The sequence below is a fragment of the Notolepis coatsorum genome (genome assembly GCF_963971535.1).
Source record: "Notolepis coatsorum genome assembly, chromosome: 4".
In the NCBI taxonomy this organism is placed as follows: domain Eukaryota; kingdom Metazoa; phylum Chordata; class Actinopteri; order Aulopiformes; family Paralepididae; genus Notolepis; species Notolepis coatsorum.
Genome location: NC_140168.1, coordinates 56,128,407 through 56,140,391, shown reverse-complemented (window position 1 = coordinate 56,140,391; position 11,985 = coordinate 56,128,407).

Genomic DNA, 11,985 nt, shown 5'->3' with positions numbered 1-11,985 from the left:
TACATGTGGCTCTTGGTGTTGGATGTTAGTATTGGGGACATTTTCTCACTATCTTTACCCTGGTATTGTGAGCTGGATGCATCCCTGGCCGTGACAGCAGAGAGTCATTATTCTGCTCATTTTGTAATCCTTAGAGGCAGCTCAGGGAATAAATAGTGAAATGTGTAGAGTGATAGTACTTTCTTTTGTCTCATGACGGTAACAACACAGCCCTGTCCTGTACCCGTCTGTCTCATGGTGGTAACAACACAGCCCTGTCCCGTACCCGTCTGTCTGTCTCATGATGGTAACGACACAGCCCTGTCCCGTACCCGTCTGTCTCATGGTGGTAACGACACAGCCCTGTCCCGTACCCGTCTGTCTCATGGTGGTAACGACACAGCCCTGTCCTGTACCCGTCTGTCTGTCTCATGGTGGTAACGACACAGCCCTGTCCTGTACCCGTCTGTCTCATGGTGGTAACGACACAGCCCTGTCCCGTACCCATCTGTCTCATGGTGGTAACGACACAGCCCTGTCCTGTACCCGTCTGTCTGTCTCATGGTGGTAACGACACAGCCCTGTCCTGTACCCGTCTGTCTCATGGTGGTAACGACACAGCCCTGTCCCGTACCCGTCTGTCTCATGGTGGTAACGACACAGCCCTGTCCTGTACCCGTCTGTCTGTCTCATGGTGGTAACGACACAGCCCTGTCCTGTACCCGTCTGTCTCATGGTGGTAACGACACAGCCCTGTCCCGTACCCATCTGTCTCATGGTGGTAACGACACAGCCCTGTCCTGTACCCGTCTGTCTCATGGTGGTAACGACACAGCCCTGTCCCGTACCCGTCTGTCTCATGGTGGTAACGACACAGCCCTGTCCTGTACCCGTCTGTCTCATGGTGGTAACGACACAGCCCTGTCCTGTACCCATCTGTCCAGGGGGCGAAACTAAAGCCCGCCACCCGCCATTGGCGCTCAGTTTTTACGTTTGGCGCCTCCCACTGAGAGGTCTGCCCGCCGTGTGGCGGCCAATCAAATAGTCATGTGAACACCGAAAATCATGATCCAATTCTTTAGCGGAGTTTTCACTCGCTGTCTCAGCACAGACACGCAGCGCACTGCTGCTCCTACCCCTCCCGCACCTGTTTCTGTATGCTGCATGTAAACAGAGGCTATTGCCTCCGACAGTCACCGTGACGTTAGTCTAGTCAGTGTGGGACCTTCGTGAGATAACGTTAGCTACCGTTACAAAATGACCCAGTCAACTATTCACTTAGTTTAATACATGAGGCATTGTGTAACGTTATCCAGCCGGCTAGCTACTGATAGCTCCCGACATCAACAAATGCTCCAGCAATAGTCCAGTGCATAATACCTCCGTTGGCTAGGTAGCTCACTAGTCACTACGAAATGTCGCAGTAAACTAAATAGTTCACTGAGGTGTTGTCCCAACGCCATCCAGCAGTAGCTACAGATAGCTCCTGACATCAATGTCCTACACAACATGCGTATTCGAGTCCCTGGCTTACATCGCATGAGGGCTGCTGAATAGGGTCCAGCTGTAGTGCAGGAGAATCCTTTTGCATGCTGAATGTAGAGTTTAGGGTCCAGCTGCAGCGCCGGAGAATCCTTGCTGGAGCTGGAGGCCACTCGAGTATACACACAGACAGTGGAGCTGTTTGCAGACAGCGAGGTGGCGATGTCTCGCAGATAATACAACTACAAGTATGATTATATAATATTTATACAACGGCATGCAAATTTCTCGATTCTGATTGGCCATTCACACGTCTTTATTGGCAACAATCCACGGTCCTGGGCTCAGGACCCGCCCACAACCAAATCACATAACCCTCCCCGGCTCACTCCGGGAGAAAACAGGATCGCGGACAACAAATGGTTATGTTGAAAGCACCATAACGACTAAATATGAAGCGATTCTGTCAAGGGGAATGTGTTAGTCCTTTAAACAATGTTGGATGATGTAATTGATGGGTCTTGACTCAATCTAGAACAAAAGAAAAATCGCGGATTGATTGATAGATTAATTGATTGATTTAAATTTCTTCCTTCCTACTTTCTACTGACTGCAGCGTTCTCTCTCACACTGTCGCTGGCGTACCCACAAACACACACACACACATACACACACACACACACACACACACACACACACACACATACACACACACGCACACACACACTGTGACACACACACACACACGCACACACACACACACACTCCTGTCTGCAACAGCGGGGGAGTCAGACTGAGAGAGAAGCAGCGCTGTTTTAAGTGAGCATGGTCTATTGAATTGATTGATTGGTTGATTGCTAATTTTATTACTGTACCCCTGGTTTCCAACTGGTTAAGTTTAGGCTAAAAGAAATAAATAAAAAAATAGGGCGAAGAAAACGTTTTTTTCCTATAGGGCAAAGAAAACGTTTTAATTTGTTTTACCTACTTTATATTCTGCATCTGGTAATAAAATTTTCAATCAATCATTCCAATAATACACAGTTGGATGTGTTAGTTGGTTGGATGCACTTCAAGCTGCTTCCACATGAGGCAACTTCTCTCAATCATTCCAATAATACACAGTTGGATGTGTTAGTTTGGTTGGATGCACTTCAAGCTGCTTCCACATGGAGTTGTGGGAACTACTTTTTCTGGCGGATGGTTTTTTCAATAAATCTTCGATTAATGTGTGTTTATTGTATAGAAATAAGGTTGGATGAATCTGGCAGTTGTATAAAAGCTTTACACCACGTGCAGTCGTGATTTGTGACCAATAAACCATGCCTAGGGGGGTCTAACGACCCTCGGCTGCGCCTCGGGCCTAACAACCACCCCTAGGCATGGTTTATTGGTCACAAACCACTCCTGCGTGTGATGTAATGCTTAAATATATTTTATTAAACAAATTAAAACTTTATATAAAATAATACTTTTTTTTTTAATCAAAAAAAAGTTGGCAGGTAAGAAATATGCTTGGCGGGTAGATTCTTCCCATCTACCCGCCACTGGCCGGTGAGTCAAAAAGTTAATTTCGCTCCCTGCATCTGCCTCATGGTGGTAACGACACAGCCCTGTCCCGTACCCGTCTGTCTCATGATGGTAACGACACAGCCCTGTCCCGTACCCGTCTGTCTCATGGTGGTAACGACACAGCCCTGTCCCGTACCCGTCTGTCTCATGATGGTAACGACACAGCCCTGTCCTGTACCCGTCTGTCTCATGATGGTAACGACACAGCCCTGTCCCGTACCCGTCTGTCTCATGGTGGTAACGACACAGCCCTGTCCTGTACCCGTCTGTCTCATGGTGGTAACGACACAGCCCTGTCCTGTACCCGTCTGTCTCATGGTGGTAACGACACAGCCCTGTCCCGTACCCGTCTGTCTCATGATGGTAACGACACAGCTCTGTCCCGTACCCGTCTGTCTCATGATGGTAACGACACAGCCCTGTCCCGTACCCGTCTGTCTCATGGTGGTAACGACACAGCCCTGTCCCGTACCCGTCTGTCTCATGGTGGTAACGACACAGCCCTGTCCCGTACCCGTCTGTCTGTCTCATGGTGGTAACGACACAGCCCTGTCCTGTACCCGTCTGTCTCATGATGGTAACAACACAGCCCTGTCCTGTACCCGTCTGTCTCATGATGGTAACGACACAGCCCTGTCCCGTACCCGTCTGTCTCATGATGGTAACGACACAGCCCTGTCCTGTACCCGTCTGTCTCATGATGGTAACGACACAGCCCTGTCCCGTACCCGTCTGTCTCATGGTGGTAACGAGAGGTTAATCTGAGGAAGCCCTTTCTCTAATTTACTCCTTGAGAGAGAGCAGCACCACATCTGACAGAGCAGCAGAACTGTGAACCGTCCTATCTGGATATCTGGCCTTACGGCAGTCGACGAGGCTACGATTCAACAGCTCGGTTTGCTCAGGGAAACATTCTCACACAAAGTGCAGGGACCGGGGGCGGGCGGGGCCGGCGCAAGACATCAAAGAGAGCCTCTGTGGAGCAGGAGAGCCCTTCAGTGACTCTTAATGCACTGGGTTCCTCCACCAGAGATACTTCAGAGTACAGAACTTCATCACAAATCCATTCTGGGCTTTGTGCCGCACAGGCCTGAGATCGACCAGAGGTCCACACACAGTAGAGTTCTTAGCCTTCCAGGTCACTCTGGGGGCCACTCTGGGGGGCGCTCTGCGCCTAATGTACCCCGGCAGTCTTCCAGGTCACTCTGGGGGCCGCGCCACGCCTAACGCACCCCAGCAGCCTTCCAGGTCACTCTGGGGGCCACTCTGGGGACCGCTCTGCGCCTAATGTACCCCTAGTTGTGGCCTAGTTGTCCTTTTATTAGAAACCATAACTTGGTATTAAAGGGATACAGAGCTGCTGCCCCTGTTTCTCCAAAGTTAAATAGACGTGGTGGGATTCTGGTAATAATGGCATAGTTAGAAACAATTATTAAACATGTTTAAACGTTGTTTGCACACAAATAGTTTAATAAAAAATACTGCTATCAGATGGTCGTGTGTGTGTGTGTGTGTGTGTGTGTGTGTGTGTGTGTGTGTGTGTGTGTGTGTGTGTGTGTGTGTGTGTGTGTGTGTGTGTGTGTGTGTGCGTGTGCGTGCGTGTGTGTGTGTGTGTGTGTTTGTGTGTGTGTGTGTGTGTGTGTGTGCATGCAAGCCTTGTGGTGAGGACTCTGTATCAGTTAAATACCCTTAAAACCACTTTTTTTTTTTTATAATTGTTGGATTCAAGTGTTTAAAATGTGTACTAACTACACACACATGCACAGGCTGTGCTTGTGCACGTTTGCGATGTGTATGTCCAGCTTCTTTGAAGTTGAAAGATAATAATAATAATAATAATAATAATAATAATAATAATAATAATAATAATAATAATAATAATAATAATAATAATAATAATAATAATAAATAAAAAAGGCAGCCACAGTTGATCCTCCTTCCTATCACTATCAGCATCATTAGGTCTAGCTGTAGTCACCCTGAGGCCTGATCACCAGACACAGTGGCTCATCCTCACTTATATCATTCCATATAAACCTGACAGTTTCCCATTTCCTCTGTCTAACACAACACGGGTAGATGTCACATCAAGATCACGCCGGCAACAGGATTTGGCACGAGCCCGCCGCCCCCGGTGACGCCAATATGGGAGCTGTCCGGTCAGATTTACGCTTGCCTGCCTGCACACGCGCCCAGTATTAATTACACAGGCTGAGGCTTCAGAGGCAGAGAGAAGAGGTGGGCGGCTTCAGCTGCAGCGCCATATTAATATAGCTGGGAGCTGGAATATTCCAGTCTGACGCACCCACAACACCAGCACCACCTGGCAATAGGCCCTTTTCACAGCAGACATTTTTACTTGGCACAGATAGGCAAAAGCAGGTGTGACTGTAGATATAGAATAATGAACTAGCTAATCTAGTATTCTATATCTATTTAGAATTACACCTGTGTTTTAGTACATCTATGACAAGTCAAAATGTCTGCTGTGAAAAGGGCCTATACTCACATCAGAGTGGAAAACGATACACAACGGAAGACAGAGGGAAAAAACACTGAGCGATAATTGAGAGAAGGGGAACAGAATGTACGAGGAAAAAGGGCACGAAATTAACTTTTTGACTCACCGACCAGTGGCGGGTAGATGGGAAAATTCTACCCGCCAAGCATATTTCTTACCGGCCAAAAAAAATACGCATCTTTGTGTCACATATAAAAAAAATCTGTACATTTCAAGTAGATAAGCTATTACGTTGAAGAATACACACTTAAAGAGGCCAGAGTTAAATTTGTACTCTCTCTCTCTCTCTCTCTCTCTCTCTCTGAAGTCTAAACTTCACAACACACAATCTAAAACCCCTCCCTACCTCCCTCTCCCAAACCGTTCCTACAACAATTTTTTTATGTTGCATGATCATGTACATTTATTTTGTATTATTTTTGTAACATTATCTGGCAATTGGCGGCTGGGTGGCGTAGCGGAGATTGCGCTCGTCACCAATGCAAGAGACTCCGGTCTCGACTCCCCGAGTCAGCATTGCCTGCGGCTTGTGCCAGTCGTCATACTATCTCAATTGGCAGAGGTAGCGGGTGGAAAGTCGATGGGTGGGGATTGGACGTTGTGGACAGCGACTCCTACAGGTCGGTCGGGTGACGCCTGTACAGCAGAGACAGGAAGTATCGGGGGCAGCGTGAGCCTCCCACGCGTTACTCCTCGCCACTGAGAGTCCGCGCTGTCTGGTGAAAATATGCGACAGGCTGCCTCCTCGTGTACCGGAGGGGACACGTGATGCAAGGCTTCTATCCTCACTACAGCCGACCAGTGGGAGGCATAGTCTAGCAACGTTCAAGACAGGGGAGGGGAGAATTGAAGGGGAGAATTGGCGATACAAAATTGGGATGGGAGAAAAATAGAAAATAAGGAGAAAAATTAAAAACATTATCTGGCAACCCTCAGTAAATACTATCACACTCATGTCATCTGGTCTTTTCTGCACGCGCGCACACACACACAAACACACATATACACACACACACACACACACACACACACACACAGAAAGGGCTCCTTAATTGAACAAGTAGAGAGAGGGATTGGAGAGAGAGCCCCGCTCCCCCTTTCTAACCTCAGCTCGGCTCAGCTGTTTTCTGTCTGAGCAGGATTGGCTAGTTTAGCTTAGCTAGCGGCTAACGTTATTTCCCCCCGACGGAAATGAATGACTAGGACATACCTGTCAACCCTCCCGTTTTTCCCGGGATTCTCCCGTATTTGACACTTCTTTCCGTTTCAATATTTTCCCGTAAATTTCCTGTATTTTCATTTTGCCCTTCAGTTCTTACTAAAAAGGCTACATTACCCACTGTGGAGACGAGAGGCAGCAGCCTGGAGGCGTGTATGCCTTCTACAACGCTGTTCCGTTTCCGCATTGCCATTTTGCGCTCTGATTGGCCGCTGAAGCACGGCCCCCGAGTGACGCGCGAACAGCCAGCAGCACTGCCCTGCAGTTAACGTTATCATTAGCAGGTAAGTTATGAAGTCATTGTTTATCATAAAACCAACAGCATGACTGGCTCGTCTATTCTGTGCTAGATCAAGACACTATTTCAATAATGGATGACGGTGAAAGCATACACGCCACCGAGAACAGTTAGTACTCTGTAGATATAACGTCAGCTAGCGAGGTTGCACACCTATATCTTCTACTTTTATGAATTGTTTTCTACTCCTACTCTGCTTTAAAAAGATTATTCCGCGCCGTCATCCATTATTGAAATAGTGTCTTGATCTAGCACAGAATAGACGAGCCAGTCATGCTGTTGGTTTTATGATAAACAATGACTTCATAACTTACCTGCTAATGATAACGTTAACTAATCAAAATAATAAAGACACTTTCGCCGCCATGACTCAGCATCAAACCCACCTTGTTGAGCATCAGCAACGACATAAACACACGGAGATGAGCAATGATTGTTTCTGAATCGTTAACCGTATGAGAAACGGGTAAATATTTACGAAATCTAAGTGATTTTCCAACCTCAGGGTTGATCTCCATCACGCTCCACTCCATGTTTCAAGTTGGGGCTTTTCACAGTTGGTTAGAACTAGAGCTCGGTGAAGGCTGCAGGGCAGTGCTGCTGGCTGTCCGCGCGTCACTCGGGGGCCGTGCTTCAGCGGCCAATCAGAGCGCAAAACGGCAACGCGGAAACGGAACAGCGTTGTAGAAGGCATACACGCAGCCTGGAGCCCCCGCCAGTAGGGAGCCCCCCCGAGGGCTGACATAATGGCTGTACTCAACAAAAGCGACCACAATTCAAATGGATGATATGCAATGAAACAACAGTAGGAAACCCCCTTAGGGGCCCCATGGCATGGCACTTGTGTTTGGGGGGGGAAAAGAATGAAACTTTGAGCCAGCAATACCTACGTATAATAATAAACAAGCTAAATGAAGAGGATTTATCCATCTGGAGCAGAAAAAAGATGAGGAGGATAAAATAAAGAAATACAGTGGTAAGTAGAGCATAAAAGCTGTTTAGTAGCCTTAATTAATGGGTGAGATAGTTAAAACTCTCCAGATAACATTAGCTATCTAGCTAGGTCTCACATTGTTTTCAGACAGTTATCCTAGTTAGCTTACTGTAAAGGACAGGGACACTAAATTATCTTTATTTTTTTATCCACTTTTTCTCCTTATTTTCTATTTTTCTCCCATCCCAATTTCGCCTCGCCAATTCTCCCTTCAATTCTCCCCTCCCCTGTCTCGAACGTTGCTAGACTATGCCTCCCACTGGTCGGCTGCAGTGAGGACCAAGCCTTGCATCACGTGTCCCCTCCGGTACACGAGGAGGCAGCTGTCGCATCTTTTCACCTGAACAGCGCGATCTCTCAGTGGCGAGGAGTAACGCGTGGGAGGCTCACGCTGCCCCCTGATACTTCCTGATTCTGCTGTACAGGCGCACCAACCGACCTGTAGGAGTCGCTGTCCACAGCGTCCAATCCCCACCCACCGGCTTTCCCACCCTCTAACACTGCCAATTGTGTTAGTGTGAACGACCGGCCAAGCCGGTAGCAACGCAGAGAGCTGGGCTCGATACCAGCATCTCCTGCATTAGTGGCGAGCGCCTTGCCCACTGCGCCACTCAGCCGCCCATAGGGACACTAAATTATCATGTTAGCATGTCTGATTATAACCGCCCCAACAGGTCCACGGAGGACGCCATAGCCCATGTGCTGCACACAGCAGCATCACACCTGGACAAGAGGAAGGGGAACTATGTGAGAATGCTATTCATCGACTACAGCTCGGCATTCAATACCATAGTCCCCTCCAAACTCATAGCCAAGCTCAGGGACCTGGGCTTGAACTATGACCTCTGCCAGTGGGTCTTGGACTTCCTGACGGGCAGACCCCAGGTGGTGAGAGCAGGCAACTGTACCTCCTCATCCATCACCCTCAACATAGGGGCCCCCCAGGGCTGTGTTCTGAGTCCCCTCCTCTACTCCCTGTACACACACGACTGTGTGGCTCAGCGGAGTAACAACACAATCATCAAATTTGCTGACGACACAGTAGTGGTGGGCCTGATCTCTGCAAACTACGAGAGGGCCTACCTGGAAGAGGTCAAGGTCCTGGCGGGATGGTGCCAGGAGAACAGCCTCTCCCTGAACGTCAGCAAAACAAAGGAGATGATTGTGGACTTTAGGAGGTCGGGGGTCAAGGACTACAGCCCCCTCAGCATCGACGGGGCACCGGTTGAGAGAGTGAACAGTTTTAAGTACCTCGGAGCCCACATATCCGAGGACTTGACATGGACCACACACATTGACAGTGTTGTGAAGAAGGCACGACAACGCCTCTACTTCCTCAGGCGCCTAAGGAAGTTCCAAGTCAGTCAGAAGATCCTTAAGAACTTCTACTCATGTACAATAGAGAGCATCCTGACTGGCAACATCACCTCCTGGTTTGGGAATAGCACTGCACAAGACCGAAGCAGACTACAAAGAGTGACACGTTCAGCCGAACGCACAATTGGAGGGGGGCTTCCCACCCTCCAGAACATTTACAACAAGCGGTGCAGGGGTAAGGCTAAGAGAATCATCTAGGACTCCAGCCACCCGAACAACTGCCTCTTTGAACTGCTGCGGTCAGGCAAGCGATACCGGAGTCTCAAGGCGAGCACAGAAAGACTCAGAAGAAGCTTCTATCCCCAGGCCATCAGGCTGCTCAACGAACAATAAACACTATGCAACAACCATCAAATGCACACAGCACACACATCCACACGCACACACTCACTTTAAACAAACAACACACTGCAGCACCCACTCTCCACACTTTAGATCACCTAAACACACTTTATATTTATATTTATTGGTAAAGGATTTGCACTACAACTCGTACACCTTACTGTAAATTGTACCTAAATTGTACCTCATCCCATTTCTGCTTTGCACTATATAGTATTGTATATTAGTACATTGCATAGTATATTGTATATTGTATGGTAACTCAGTTACTTCTATTCTGCATCGAACATTGTACATATGTCTATACTAAACACTGTGACCTCTATTTTTACTTCTATTTTACATGCTATACTATTTTATTTCATACTTATCTTGTCTAGCACAGTCTCTGGAGCGTAACAGTAAGAAGCATTTTGTATAAAAGTATTCTGTACTTCTGTATGACAACTATTAAAGAAACTTGAAACTTGAACTTGAAACTGAGCTCTGTTAATAAACTATGTTTCTATATTTTTATAACTGACTCGATCTCAATTTCTACAGCTTACTGTCATGGCTCATTTAAAATATTCCACAACAGAACTATTCGGTACAGCCCTAGCATGTTTTGATATAGTCAATTATCTCACTTCTCAAATATGCCACCAAAAAAATATATAAGGAAAATGGGCATAGGGAAGTTTTTTTGTCAAAGGGCAGCAGAGACAAGTGATACAGGGACACAGGTAAGGTCTTACAATGGCTTAGTGATTATAACAGTGCAGTTCAGCATTCAGTAACCCATACTTTTTGTGAACGTGTTTTTGATACTGCATTCTGTTGAACACACACCTCAGAACCGTACCTAATGAAAATTGGCTCAATTGCAAGAAAAATTATAGACAATAGTTATGATATTACATTCTGCTCAGCATAATTTGTATGCAAAATATTGTGCTTCCCTGCTTTAGTCTGTTGACACATTTCTATACTAAATGCTTGTGTAGTCCTGTATCATACCTAAATGTTATATAAGCGAATTGTATATAAACAACTCACCAAAAGTGACTATCGCACAACTGATTTGACCAAAAAAATCCACCAAAGGGGGGAAACCCCCCGTTAACCACCCCTCCCTCCCTCGCTGGCAAATCTCCCTTATTTTAATATCACAATGTTGACAGCTATTGACTACAATGCCAAGCTTGTTAGAAGCATTGGAATTTACACTGCACATAGAAACAGCGTGAAAAAATAAGCTGGGACTGATTTAGTTCGCAAAATGCGACCAAAGTACTCTGGAGCTATGCTTTATGTCTTCACACATGGACGTTTGTCACGTTTCACAAGCTGTTGTTGTTGGGCGTATACGTAGCTACCTTGGGCTACTTCTGATTGGTGAGCAATGAGAGCACACAGCACTTCTGATTGGTAAGCATGACTGGCACGCAAAAAAACAACTTGAATCAAACTCGCTGTATAACGTATGCCAAATAGCAGGCTTTGCAATTTGCTAAAAGGCGACTGTCGTAAGACCAAAACACACCGCAGTTTTTATTATTTTGGCTAATGACTATTTTCATTTTGTTACCCGCCACGTGGCGGACAGACCTCTCCAGTGTCACTCGCCAAACCTAAAATATGCCCGCCATTGGCGGACCGTGGCGGGCTTCAATTTCGTGCCCTCCATACACAGAACAGGTAAGACAGAAAGCAGAGATCTAATACCAGGCTAGCAATACCAGTATCAGATATCAGGCCGATACCAGACTAAAACAGGTGTAAATCACTTTTGGCCAATGACCACAACTAATGGTTTATACTGTTCAGTGAAAAGGCAATGGATTGGAGTAACACCAGACAAACCAGGTAATAATGAGAGGGTAAAATTAATTACAAGTATATGTGTGTGTGGTGGTGGTGTGGGGGGTATTAAGTACAGGTGTAAGGGCAACAGAGGGTGCCAATCAGATCTCCACATTGCTCCAGCCGCCATGCAACATGCAACAAAACAACAACAACAGCATCCCAAAGAGAAATGCATACGTCATGGATCAGTGTTGGGGGCGGAGAGACACTAAATCCCCTTCATCTCTCTCTCTTCCCTCCCTCTGTCATACTCTCATCTCGGTCTCTCTCATCTCTCTCTCTCTCCCTCCCTCTGTCATTCTCTCTCTCTCTCCCTCCCTCTGTCATTCTCTCTCTCTGTCATTCTCTCTCTC